This window comes from Equus caballus, chromosome 10, assembly GCF_041296265.1.
Source record: "Equus caballus isolate H_3958 breed thoroughbred chromosome 10, TB-T2T, whole genome shotgun sequence".
NCBI classification, from domain to species: Eukaryota; Metazoa; Chordata; class Mammalia; order Perissodactyla; family Equidae; genus Equus; species Equus caballus.
The window spans coordinates 12338134-12350942 of record NC_091693.1 but is presented as its reverse complement, the minus strand read 5'-3'; the positions used below and the strand labels follow the sequence as shown (position 1 = coordinate 12350942).

The following is a 12809-nucleotide window of genomic DNA, read 5'->3' as shown; positions in this document are numbered from 1 at the left end:
AATATAAAGCCCTGGGTCCTGAGAAGATTTCATCTCTTAGACTGGGAGTGTGTGTGTCTGTGTCTCCAACTGGTCAAGGTCAGCAGCATGACCACCATTACTTCAGCCTCTCTGAACTTATTTCTTCTGTTCCTAATACTCTTCCTTAGATGTCTGCCCAGCTCACTCCCTCACTGCCCTCAGTGCCCTGCTCACACTCAGGGGCATCCTTGGGGACGACTTTCCCTACTACCTGCTCCAAAGACCCTTGGCCTTCACTTTCTGACCTTTCTCTGCTCTATTCCCTTTATGGCACTTGTCAGTCACTGACATCATATTCTAGATCTCTTTGCTTATCTGTCCTCCTACCCATGGAATGTGAGTGCCTGAGGGCAGGGACTGTCTTCTCTTGTAGCCCAGTGCCTGAAACAGCTTGCACATACTGTGGATGAAGGAATGAGTTTTTCCAGGGCCCTCCACGTCCTAGTGTTTATTTGTCAATATATGATGGTGGTAGGCAAGGACGATGTTTAGTGCTCCTAGTTAAGGTAGTTTTTGTTGTCACCTCACATAAATTATTATCATCAGTTTCAATACTCAGTGATGGATAACTTGGGAAACGAACAGTAATTGAGGTTTTCCTGCCCCTCACCAATTCTACTTCACTGTGAATTTCCTGTTTCCTTGCCCCTCATCCTGCTCTGCTCCCATGTCCTCTGCCCTCAGGTACAAACAGAAGCATTCCATCCCCTCTCAGAGCCCTGTCCTCCCCAGAAAGCCATAGCCAGTGTCTGCTCACCCATCTCCCACCCACCCTCTGGGATTCATCCCTCTCACTTGCCAGCAGGAGCCCCCACCAGGGGATGTACCCTCTGCAGACAGGGGCTGAAAGGGGCTCCATGGTGTCTGCTGCCTGCTCTGTCCCTCCCTCTGTGGGAAGAACTTTGGCTCCAGAAATGCTCACAAGCACTTCTGCCCCCACAGGTCAACTCTGCTGTTCTTCCCCACTCTGTGCTGAGCCTCCTCCCTGGGTAGGAGTCCTCACCTAGTCACGTGGGCCAGGGACAGGGTCTCTGCCAAGGACCCTCCCTCTCTGTCCCCTCATTCCTTCCCCCCTCATCCCCTTCTTTCTATTTCCCTTCTGCGTATATTTCTGTTCCCTGGGAACTGCTGAATCTTTTGGGATCTTCAGCAGTGATTCTCATCCCTATACACATGGACACACACACACACATACACTGCACTTGCCCTTTTTTTGGACGAGCACAATCTAGTAAGTCTCGTCCTGGTCAGTCCTCACAGGTCTGGGCCCCAGTGCACAGTCACCCTTCCCCTCGTTCATCCCTACCTAGCTTTCCCCTTCAGAGCAGGAGCCTGGGGGCTACATCAGGAACCCTTCTCACAGGGATGTCACCCCCTCCCTGCATAAGAATCACCTGTGAAACTTGATAAAGATTGTGAATATCCAGGCCACACCTTAGAAAGGCTACTGTAGTGGCTTCCCTGGTAGCATGGATGCCTGGCAAGCTGAGACCCCGTGATATGAGGGATGGGACAGCGTCTCTCCTCCTCCTGTGTTTAGTGAGGTTCTGCAGATCCTGCTAAAATACAGATTCTGACCCAGCAGGTGTGGAGCGGCCCCAAGAGTCTGCAGCTAACACACTTTCAGGTGATGCTGATCACACTGGCCTGTGGAGCACACTTTCAGTAGCAAAACTGATGGAGAACCCTGTGCCCTGAGAGGATGACTTGCTCACTCCAGCATTGGTCTCTACTGTGTCCTGGCCTTGAGGTCTGTCAGCACCCTACACAGACCCAGGAGTCCCCAAACCTGGGGGATTAACTCCTTTTGTGACACAAAAATTCAGCAGGACACCAGAGTCTTCCCAGTGTCCTCAAATGCTCTGGGAAGGTTGGATTTGCTCCCAGCAGGAAGGTCACTGAGGTGGCTCTAGCAGTAAGAAAGGGGCAAGTTGCGTGGTGACTGATGAGTGGACCTGCCCTCCATCTCCAGTGTTACCAGCCAGGCCTCTGCTTCCAGGGACAGAGACACAGTACGGGTGTCTCAGAAGGAGCTGCAGTTTCTTGGTGTGAGGGGGGAGGTTTCCTGTGTTGCCTGGGTGACAGGATCATGATGCTGTGTGGTCAGGTGACTGTGGTCCTTGTCCTCAGGGGAAGGTTTCAGGGACCGTCCCTCTCCGTGAGTGTGTCCTGAGCTGTGGCTCCGAGCCTGTCCCTGTGCTCCCTGACCATCCTGGGGGCTTCAGTCCTCGGCCTGGATGGCTTTCTTGTGGTCACCCTACCTTCCCCATGGATGGTGCCAGGCAGGGAGTAGGGAACAACACAGGGACCCCTGACAGGGCAGGGTACTCTGAGGCCCTTAGAAAGGGCAAGTGGAACAGAGCAGGCATTTAGGAGGTGCCCAGAAGGATCTCTTGGACAGCGGGAGAGAAATCAGCCTCCTTCTCCACCTCTTTAGAGAAAACCACATTCATGAGTTAATTTCTTGCAAGTGGTCTGTGTGTCCAAATGTCACCCCCCAGAGGGCACGAGGAGACTTGCATCCAATGACAGCGGCTGCACCAGGGATACTGACCAGGCTCCACAGGGTTGGAGATGGCCCTGAGCCCTGGACAGAGGTGGGCTCTGACCTCCACAGGGAGAGGCCTGTCAGCCAGGGTCCTGTTCTCTGTGGGTCCCCAGGCTGCCCAACACCATCCCAGTGCACAGTGAGCCCAGAGAGAGGACAGACATTGTGCAGTGGACTCCTCATCCAGTGTCCTGTGCTGCCTAGTGGATGTCCTGTCTCAGGAGGAACTCTCTGCCTCCAAGGTTCAAAGAAAAGGCCTAGTGATTGATCTCTTGAGGTCTCCAGGCACCCTAGGATGTCTCAAGACCTGGAGGGATCATCCTCAGAATGGCCTGTGTTTCTCCCATCACAGCACTAGGCCACTGCATCTGAGTCATCTGTGTCCCTGTCTGTCATCTGTCATAGATATCCTCACAGGGCCCAGGAACTGGAACAGCTCCACATGAAGACTCAGTCTGGGGATCCTGTGGGTTCCTCTATTAGGGGAGGGGAGGCCCCCGTGGGACCCTCAGCCCCTCTGAGATGGAAGCGAATACACCTCCACATTCTCCAGTTCCCCTGGATGCCATGGGCTGGTGAGATGTCTGCAGGTCACCAGAGCCAGATGTCCCCACATGCCTGGGAACTTGGGGACCGGAAATCACCCCATGAATTCCTTCGTGATGAGGGTAGAGGTCCAACCTAGTGGTAACTTTACATATGTAGAGTATCTAGAGTTGTGTCGGGTCTCAGAGAAGAAGGACACAGGCTCCTGCCCTAGGCCCTCTGGGGAGAGGAGAAGTTACTCACAAGGTAGAGATGGGGAGGGGGTGTGATTTTCTGGGATGAATGGAATTATCCCCCTTCATTAGGAGGTCCCTGTCCTCCCTCCTGACTCTACAAGAGGCACAGTCCCATCTCTGAGACAGCCCTAGGTAGGCACTTGCTGGCCTCCTCCCACGCTGATGCCAGTGCCCCTGTGTCTCCATGAAACCTGCTCTGACCTGCAAGTGTCACAAGGGGGTGGCAGGCTTCCTGTGTATGGTTTATGTCATCCATTTAACAGTGTTTATTAAGTATCTGTTACTGCATTCAGGCAGCAATCGCTGTATATCTGGCCTGGCTCAGGTCTCTTCTTCGCAGTCATTGTGGCTGGAGTGGACACTTCTGTTCAGAGTCCCCTGGGCACAAGGAAGGAAACTGATGTCCTTCTCTCTCATCTGAAATTAATTGTGGTGGCCCACACCCTGGCTCTGCCTCCTGCTCTCACTGCATGTTCCTTGTCAAACCTCTCTCTCTCATGCTGGCACTGCCTGAGGCATCAGCAATACCTCCCTGGCACAGGGGTTTGGACACTCTTAGATGCCAAGCCAACCAAACCCTCCATCCATGTGATGCTCCCAGCATCGGAGAGAAGGGCCTGGTGATGAGATCTAGGTATCTTGTGGGAAAGTGCATCCAAGCCGCAGGGTGTGCCAGCTGAAGGAACTCTAGTGTCTGTTTGGCAGCATTTTGGACAGTAGTTGCAGGGTCCATGTGCACCCAGGAACTGCTCATGAGAGATGAGCGTGGAGTCAGTGCTTTCCAGTAGGTATTCGGCTTCCAGAATTTTCTGATGTGACTAGAAGCAGTTGGAGGCAAAGAGCACAAGGTTCAGGTGATAGTTGGGATGGAGCTACAAAGATAGTGTGGAATTTTCTGGCTGTGGGCCCCACACATGCCCATCAGCACCCCAGGGACATGGGGGCATCATGTTGCAAGGACAGCCCAGGGTGCCTCCACTGTCCTGAGGACCGTGGGAACTCTGGCGTCATCTTCTCCTGCTGCTGATTGTAGGTAGTGGGATCTGGGAGAGCCCCCAGGAGCCACCTCTAATTTTGTATTTGAGATTTCAAGGGAAAAGGGGAGTCATTTCTACCCCTTCACAAAAGTGTAGATAACCAGTTGACAGAAGGCACTCTTCCATCACTGTGAAAATTAACATAATGCAGTGGATGCGCTTTTAAGGAAAAACAAATAACTGTTTTAGTTTTATCAGTAACTGTGAGGCATGTTTTATTTTCTACGTCATTGTTAATGTCACTTTTTGTAGTTTACTCTTAAGGAAATGGGGAAAGACGATCAGGACCCATGTTTTAGCAGAGGAATGTGGATTTTATGTGGACCCTACTAGGATTTTAAGCATCCATGTGTTCCTAGAGATCTTCTGTGAACACTGATGGAATTTCTCTTTCTCCATTTCTACTGGTAATCCCTCTAGAGAGCATCACATTTCTCCCTGAGTGTTGAAAACCATCTAAATAACAAAAAAAGTGTCAAAATCCTTCTAGGTGATGATGATGGCACTCAAGTGGAGGTCTGTTCAAGGTGGATGATGGCAGCAGTTTTTGAGAACTTTCCCCTAAAGATAAGAGTAGAAGGCATCTCTTGGACTTGTCATAACCATGGGATGGACGAAGGACAGAAATGGTGGTCAGTAATTTAAGTATCAAATCCAAGAGGAAAAAGAGATTCTGCCCAGAGTGTGAGAGTGGATGGGTGAATGCGGAAGACACTTACAAGATCTCCCCAAATGAGGGAGTATCAAAGACTCCTGTGCTTCAGTGAAGGGACCCAAGTTGGGGACAGGGTGCTGTTAGCTCATGGGACTGGAATTGAGGCCCCGGCACCAGTGAGTCTACATTTATTGGGAGTAGATTCATACTTAACAAATAATGCCCAGGTATATAATTGTGAAAATAAAGAGAAATTCCTATGATAAAATTTTCCTCTTAATATATTTTTGTAATGATGGACATGACTTTACATTCATAGCTAAGCCACCTGTTAAGAGGGCAAGAGCATCAGAGTAGACTGTCTAATGACATTCCACATAGATTTGTTATCATCTATTTTTCATGCCAGTATCTATAGTATTTCCCTCATCTGAGCTTGCAGTATAACCCAGTGATGTCATTTTGACTTCTGGATACACTCTTTGAAAAACTACAGTGTTCAAGCTGGCGAACTACAGGCAGCCATAAGTCAATCACCCCTAAATATGCCTCCTTCGGAACCTGAATGTGCCCTTTGTGCAAGGTCAGCCCAAATCTCTCAGCTCTCCTGGCCCCTTTTTGGTCTTCTTCCAGCAGAAACAATCCACTAGAGGGCACTCACACTCCTCTTTGAGCTCCTGTGGAACTTTTCCACCACGTGAGACCAATGAAGTATTTCTACTCCCTCAACCATCAGCGCTCAAATACACCTTAGATTTGCTCTGTATGAAGCTCCTGGGACAGAGATCATGGATCCCATAGAGGAACCTCTCGTTGGAGTATATGTCTGCCTGGACGGGTGACCTGGGGGCAACCCCCGGGCCCAAGTCATCAGGGAGGGTGATGGTTCCAGGCACAGTGGGCAGTGAAAGCCAGATGCTCAGGGGCCAGATGCTGGTACCAAGGTGTGGGCACCGGGGAAAATGACTATGAGCCTGTGGCCCTGAAGGTCCTGTCACTTAGGATTTCTGCACATGAGCCTTGGCAGGGCTACTGGAGAATATTTCAGACTGGGCCTTCCACAGGAGAAGACTGGTCCTCCCAGATATTTCCAGAGCCTTCCTACTAGGAAGAATTGGGAGAGAGGTCATTCACTGTGGCATAGTTCTGTCCAGGCCTAAGTGTCTGGGCTTCACCATCAACTCCAGGTAAGTACCCAGGACCTGGGGAGATTGAGGTCCTGCCTGACCCCAACTCTCAGGACACCACTGCTGGGTTGTCTGTGGGGAGCTCAGCCTCCCCTCTCTCTCCCTGCAGGGCAGGAAAGAAAGACCAGAGTCCCTTCATGCAGAGTTGGACAGTGAAGGGGCACAATGAGTTTGGGCATGTGGATGTGAGGAGAGGCTATAACTCCTGGAGGGATGAGTAGTAGATGGTGAGGAGACAGGAGTGCACAGCCCACTGAACTGCTGCAGCTGAGTCAGTCTCCTCTGGAGAATCCAGCCTTTTCCCTGCCAACATTCAAGAACATCCCAGTTCAGTGCTTCTGGCTGAGACCCCTCAGTTCTCTTTCCTGACCCAGTCCTTCATCAACTCTCTGTCCCCATCACACTTGGGTAGCTCTGTTTGACGGCCTAACTTTCCCAATACCCCCAGATCTTGAGAATTGTCAATACTCCCCTGTTCCCACCATTCTGGATGCCAAGTCCTCCTTTTCTGGTCAGCTGTGGGATGAGCTTCTCAGGGTCCATCATCCTGATTATCCGTCATCGGCCAGGAGGTGGCAGCAGCTGAACAAATGAGAGAAGAAGGGACAATTGTGGGCAACCCTGTGTGTCAAGTGGACCTGTGAGGGGGGAACCCAGAGAATGACTGAACTCCCTGCTAATTTAGATGTGGCAGTGCTGCCCTGGGAACTTAACAGAGAATGCATGGGTACATAGGGCAGGCTTTTGTGTTTAGAATTACAGGTTCCGCGTGATATCACAATCAACTTCGATCTCACCCTTTTGGAGCACAGACTGCAAATTCTGCACCCTATAGAAGGATGGATGTTGGGGCTCAGGCAATAGAAGCCTGGCCTGGGGACCCTCTGTATGCACAGCTGCTGCAGCGAGATGTGTTCTCTGTTGGGAATAGTGAGCCTTCCTTCCTGGGCATCCGTATCCAGCTCCCTGATGTCCTCCCTCCTCCCTGCAGAACTCCTACTCCTGTTAGGCACCTGCGTTCCCCACGCTCCCATGTCAACCCTCAGGACCGCCTCTGAGCTGACTGCCGCCGGCACATCCTGAGGTTCATTCTCTCTACCTGTTCTGCTTCTGATGCCTGCCTGGTGCACTCCATGATCCTGTAAGTTCCCTGCGGTCTGTGTCTCTGTGTGGGTATGTGTATGTGCACATGTGTGTGTGATGGGCCCTGCACACATGTGAAATCTCAAAATGAGGGAATTTGAGAGTCATTTAACAAATATTTATTTTAAATGGAAGGATTCATGGTTAGTTCCCTTACATCCAATTAACGATGGTCCATATCATAGACTGGATCACTCTTCTTAATCTTCCTGCTTGCCTAATGTTAGAATGACACCTTGATGCCCTTTACCTGGACCTTGCAGCCTCTCCCACCAGAAGAAGAGCATATTCTCACCCCAGTGCCCTTTATCTCAGGCTTGGCCATAAGAACATGAAGCTTGGGGATTTCCATTCTCAGAAAGCACCCCAAGTAATTCTCACAACACTGAGAACAGGAGAAACATTTCCCTAGAGTCTAATTGGAGAGATTCCACCAGTAGGACAGATTGTAGCCAAATTGAACGTGACAAAAATTTGCAAATTCTGTCTCTTTATCCTAATCTATAAAACAAAAACAAAATACACAAGCAATTACGTAATCAATTATTTAACAGTACCTGGAATCTTAGGAAATAAAATTATTACCTGCACCTTGGAACCTCCCTCAATAAATAGCAGAAAAGCATCCGATTAATTTATTATTCTCAATTCTCTAGCACGGGGACTTCAGACAAGCATGGATCACAGACTCCATCACTCTTTGGGACAGATAGATCAAGAGTCAATATATGTTTTGGACTAAAATTGGGACCCAGTCCTTGAAGCAGTTGAACCGGGCACTGCAGATGATCCTAGCAGGGCTGGCATGTATAAACAGCTATACCAGAGGGAGTCTTCCTGGAGAAAATGCTCAGGAGATTTTAGTCTTCATGACCTTACAAAATTAATGGAAACAGGGATCTAGTGCATGGAGTGAAGGGATCTGGAGACCCTCTCTTCCTACTCACATCTATACCCACATCCCCCAAAACTGGGAGTGGCCAGTGTGCCTGGAGCATGAGGTGGGGCAGGTCCTGCAGGCCTTGGGGGCCACATGAAGGAGTCTGTGCTTTAGTCTGAGTGTGGTAGGAAGTCACTGAAGGGTGTGTATATGTGCTGTTTGATTGATTGCTTTTCTCAGAGAGACAGATATTTCCTCACAGCCCTCAGAGGTCACCAACCCTGTTGATACCTTGATCTCAGGTTTCCTGCCTCCGGGACTGTAAGACAAGAAATTTCTGATTGTTCTAAGTCACCTGGTTTGTGGGACTTTGCTATGCCAGCCATAGCAAACCAATACAGTACAATTAAAAAGTAAAAGCAAACAGATGAATTTAATGTAAATTTATTATATTTTACTTTATCCAAAATATTACAGTTTCTACGTGTAATCAAAATAAAATTATTATTGAGATGTTTCACACTCTTTGTTTCAGTCTAAGTCCTTGAAATCTGGTGTGTGTTTTGTACTTCAGCACAGCCAAGTGGGACCCCCCCCCCCCCCATTTCATGTGCTCAGTAGCCATATGTGGACAGTGCCTGGCTCACATCTTGGACTGTGATGACCCAAAGAGTTACCTGCCAGGACTCTCAGCTGCAGGTTCTCACCTAGACATGCATCTTGGGAGGATTCTCTCTCCATCGTGCAAAGCTGTTCTGGCTCCAATGGAATATATTATCTGCTTTAAAATGTTAACCCCAGGGAATGGGGAAAGCCGTAAGGGCTTGGCAAAAAGTGCAGGAGACACAATTACTCCCTAGTTTAGTACTAACCACACATGAGCTTTAAAATCTCTCAAAGTCATATAAGGCTTCAAAAGAAACCACCCCTTTACAACTACTCCTTAAAATTCAAAGTCTTTTACCCAAGTGTGAAAAAGAATGTCTCTTTCGCTATGTGTTAGGGTTTCAGACACTCTAGTCCCTGAATTTTACACCCAAACTTTATGAGCTTGGGTCTTTATGACCTTTATTGGCACTTCCAGAACCCAAAGGCTCTGAAAGTTGAGGAAATGAAGACCCAGCACAATGGGCTGCATGAGAATTCAGAACATTGCCCTGAGCTACTGAGAGAAGGTTCTCGTGGTTCTCCACACTCCAGTCTACATAGGTTTCTGAGAGATGTCCAGGAGCCACATCCATGGCTACATCCTTGGAGGCCACTTCTCTCCCAAATTTAAGCACATTCCTCAGTCATCCGTCATCAACACTTACATCTCTAGGATGACGTGCATGAGCACTGAGGAGAGAGGAGGACCCTGAAACAAAATGTGTTGATCATTTCCTTCTGGATAAAGATTTTTGGGAAAATTGCATTTTTCAGCTGCTTTTGGTTTAAAAGAAAGGGGTCTATGCTTGTTGCTGTAAAATCTGAAGAGAAAAGTACTCTGATTGTGTTCAGTTGGATTAAAACAATATTCTGTGTGTACTGATGTTTTCCTTTTGGTTTAAATTCTTCAGTGTGTATTTTCTAATGACTAAGACAATCTCTTACATATCCCTAGTAAATGCATCAATAAAAGGAAATGAACACTGACACAATACTACAATCTAATCCAAAGACTCCCTTCAGATTTTTCCAATTGTTCAAGTAATATTTTTATAGTGAGAATTAAACAAAATTAAAAAATAACTGAAGAAAACCAATTCCTTTTCCCTTTCCTTACGGTCCCAGAACTAGGTCCAGGCTGGCATGCTGCGTTGAGGTGTCAGATCTCTGGCTCTCAGTCTGTTTTTGTTTCATCGCACTGACTTTTTTGAAGAGGTGCAAGGCAAGATTTTGTTAAATATCCTCCAGTTAGGTTGTCTACTATTTCCTGATGAGAAGACTTTATGTACTTTTGTACTTTTGGCAGACATTCCACAGAAGTAAGGACGTGTTTTCTCTATTATATCCAGAGGCACATAAAATTTAATTATCCCATTATAATTTACTTGAGATGATATCTGTTAGGTTTTGTCACCATAAATATAATTAATACATCTTCTGTACTTAGCACTTGGTAAGCGTAAAGCATTAACATGTATTTTGGGGGAGCTATTTAGAGACTGTGCTCTGTGAACCTCCTGTCCGTCTTCAGACTTTCAACCACTGGAGCAATGTCCATCAATGTTCTCACCTAACGCACTCACTACCATGATGGTTGGCAGGTGTGATTCTCTATTTTGTCATTTCTTATGCATTTCCTAGTTGGCATTTCATTGCAGAGTCCAGCTTTCTCTTCACTCTGTTTTTCTCCATCTGTAAAGGTTTGTTGATTAAAAAACAGACAATCTGTCTTGTTGCTTTACAGATATAAGGAATTCTTGGATTCTCTTGGTCTTAATTTTTTTTTACCTGTGTCAGTGTGGCCCTGTGGGTTAAAAATAAGAGAGAAATAGACACCAACCCACATTTTTTGTTTAACTTTATCAACAATTATCCACATCTAGTCATTGGCTGAAAAATAAATGAAAATGTTCTGATCTGGCATGATTGGCTTCACAAATTTTAAGTGTCTAGATCAAACGCTGTACTGCAAATGAGTTATAGTTAGCTGAAGAGAAAAGAGAAAGGGCTCCCTTCTCTGCAGAAAATAGAACATTCTAGTATGACCAATACTCCAAACACAGCCCATGAGCATACTTTACCAGTTTATTCATTGCTGTGGAATCCATTCTGGTTCCACTCTGTGCTGAGTGAGCAGTCTCATGCCCACATCTGAAACACTGACCTGGTCCACTGGAAGGATCTCCAAGTCATGGAAGAGATGTCCTCAGAAGCCTGTGCCCATGACGATCTATCAAAGCTCTTGACCACGGATCTCTGAGACAGTCCTCTTGGGTGGGAGATGGGGCACTCTGGCTCTCAGAGAAACACAGTAAAATAAAAAACTATCAAGACTCTTAAAGTGGCTGTGATTGACATTTAAAATTTTCAAAAGTGAAAAGTCTGATGATGGTCCATTACCAAAATAATGCAACTGACAAGGAAATGTGGTTGATTAAGTGGCACACCAAACAGGAAAGATTTTAAACAGTCAACATTGGAAAATACGTGATGTAAGAAATTAACCCTTTTGAAGGCGAGAAGAATTGATTTCTTAAAAATCAAGGGTGTGACAAAGCCAACATATCGCACAGAGAACTATTCTGACAAGACACAGCATTTCACCTTCCAGGGAGATTAATGAGACGCCAGAGAAAAATGTTTAAAACCTGTCCATAAGAGCCAACTAGTAATCCAGGGAAATTTTGTCCTCTTAACAGAGAGAAAACCAAATTCTAGTTTTATATCCGTACAATATTGGTCACCAAAGCCCCCTTTAAACAAATTCTTATGTATAAATCCATCAAATCTTGGCCAGCTATGACCAGGACAAATAAAACTCACTTTCTGTGAACCTTTTGCCACTGTCTATGTCCATTCATGTTTTGTCTTACATTCTCTTCTTCCTCATTTAGGAGCAATCCGTAATTTAATATTAGGACCAAAATACTTTCCTTTTCCTTAACATCCTGTGTACCTCTATTGTTTTCTGTCCTATTTTCTCCTATTAGAGTCTCATTCATGCACAGTTTATAAACTTAACCACAGAAATGTCTACTTCTTGGAGAAAACTAGGAGGCGGTTTACTGGGGACTGTCTTCCATGCCCCAGCATTTGCAGGAAAGCATGTGTATATACGTCCCACATGTGGCTATAACCATAGAAGTCCTCCCAGCATACATTCTCATTGTGAAGGGATGAACACATTCACTAACACATGCAAAAATATCTACAGCCTAAAAATAATCCTTGGTAATTAATATTTCAGTGTGTTAACTTACCTAAGATTGATCTAGGCATTTAATAAATAGCTAATAATTATCTTAATTTAGCAAAGGATAGCATTTGAAGTCACCAAAACATTGATCATTGTCTTCAAGGTGACATGACATACAAAAGAGATATAATTACTGATAAAATAATGTTTCATCAAAATACATTCACTTCCCTTAACTTATGGGCATTTTAGAAATATTCAATTATTTTTCTCTAGAGGCCACAGCTAGACCTCCTTGAAGGCATTTTATAATCTAATTTACTAACACCACTTGAAGGTGTGAAAATATTTCACATACATACCAACGTAAACATATAGACAGACACAAAGAGAGAGATTACAGTTCCATTTCTAAAATTTTAACTCACTGGTTTATAGGAAAGAAGAGTGCTTCTCCTTGCTTGATCTGGACACTCTTACTAGGACTGTGTTTCTGGCTGACAGCACAAGTGGAGGTCACCTGCTCAGTAGGAGACCTGAAGAGTTCCCAGCTATATTTGAGCAGGAGCCCCTTTCAGGGTGCCCTTTGTCATGATGCGTCATCCTATTGAGATTGTGGATGAAATTTCAGGTAGGGGCCCAGGAGAGAAACAGGCAGCCATCTGAGTGTCTCCAAAGGACATCTTAGGGGAGAAAACATGCAGCCTGTTTG

The 12809-nt window shown here is 46.4% G+C and overlaps 1 pseudogene; it reads right to left on the bottom strand.

Moving 5' to 3' along the window:
* Positions 1–8994, bottom strand: part of LOC106781831 (cell adhesion molecule CEACAM21-like) — a 116246-nt pseudogene extending 107252 nt beyond the window's left edge.
* Between the last annotated feature and the right edge of the window lie 3815 nt (positions 8995–12809).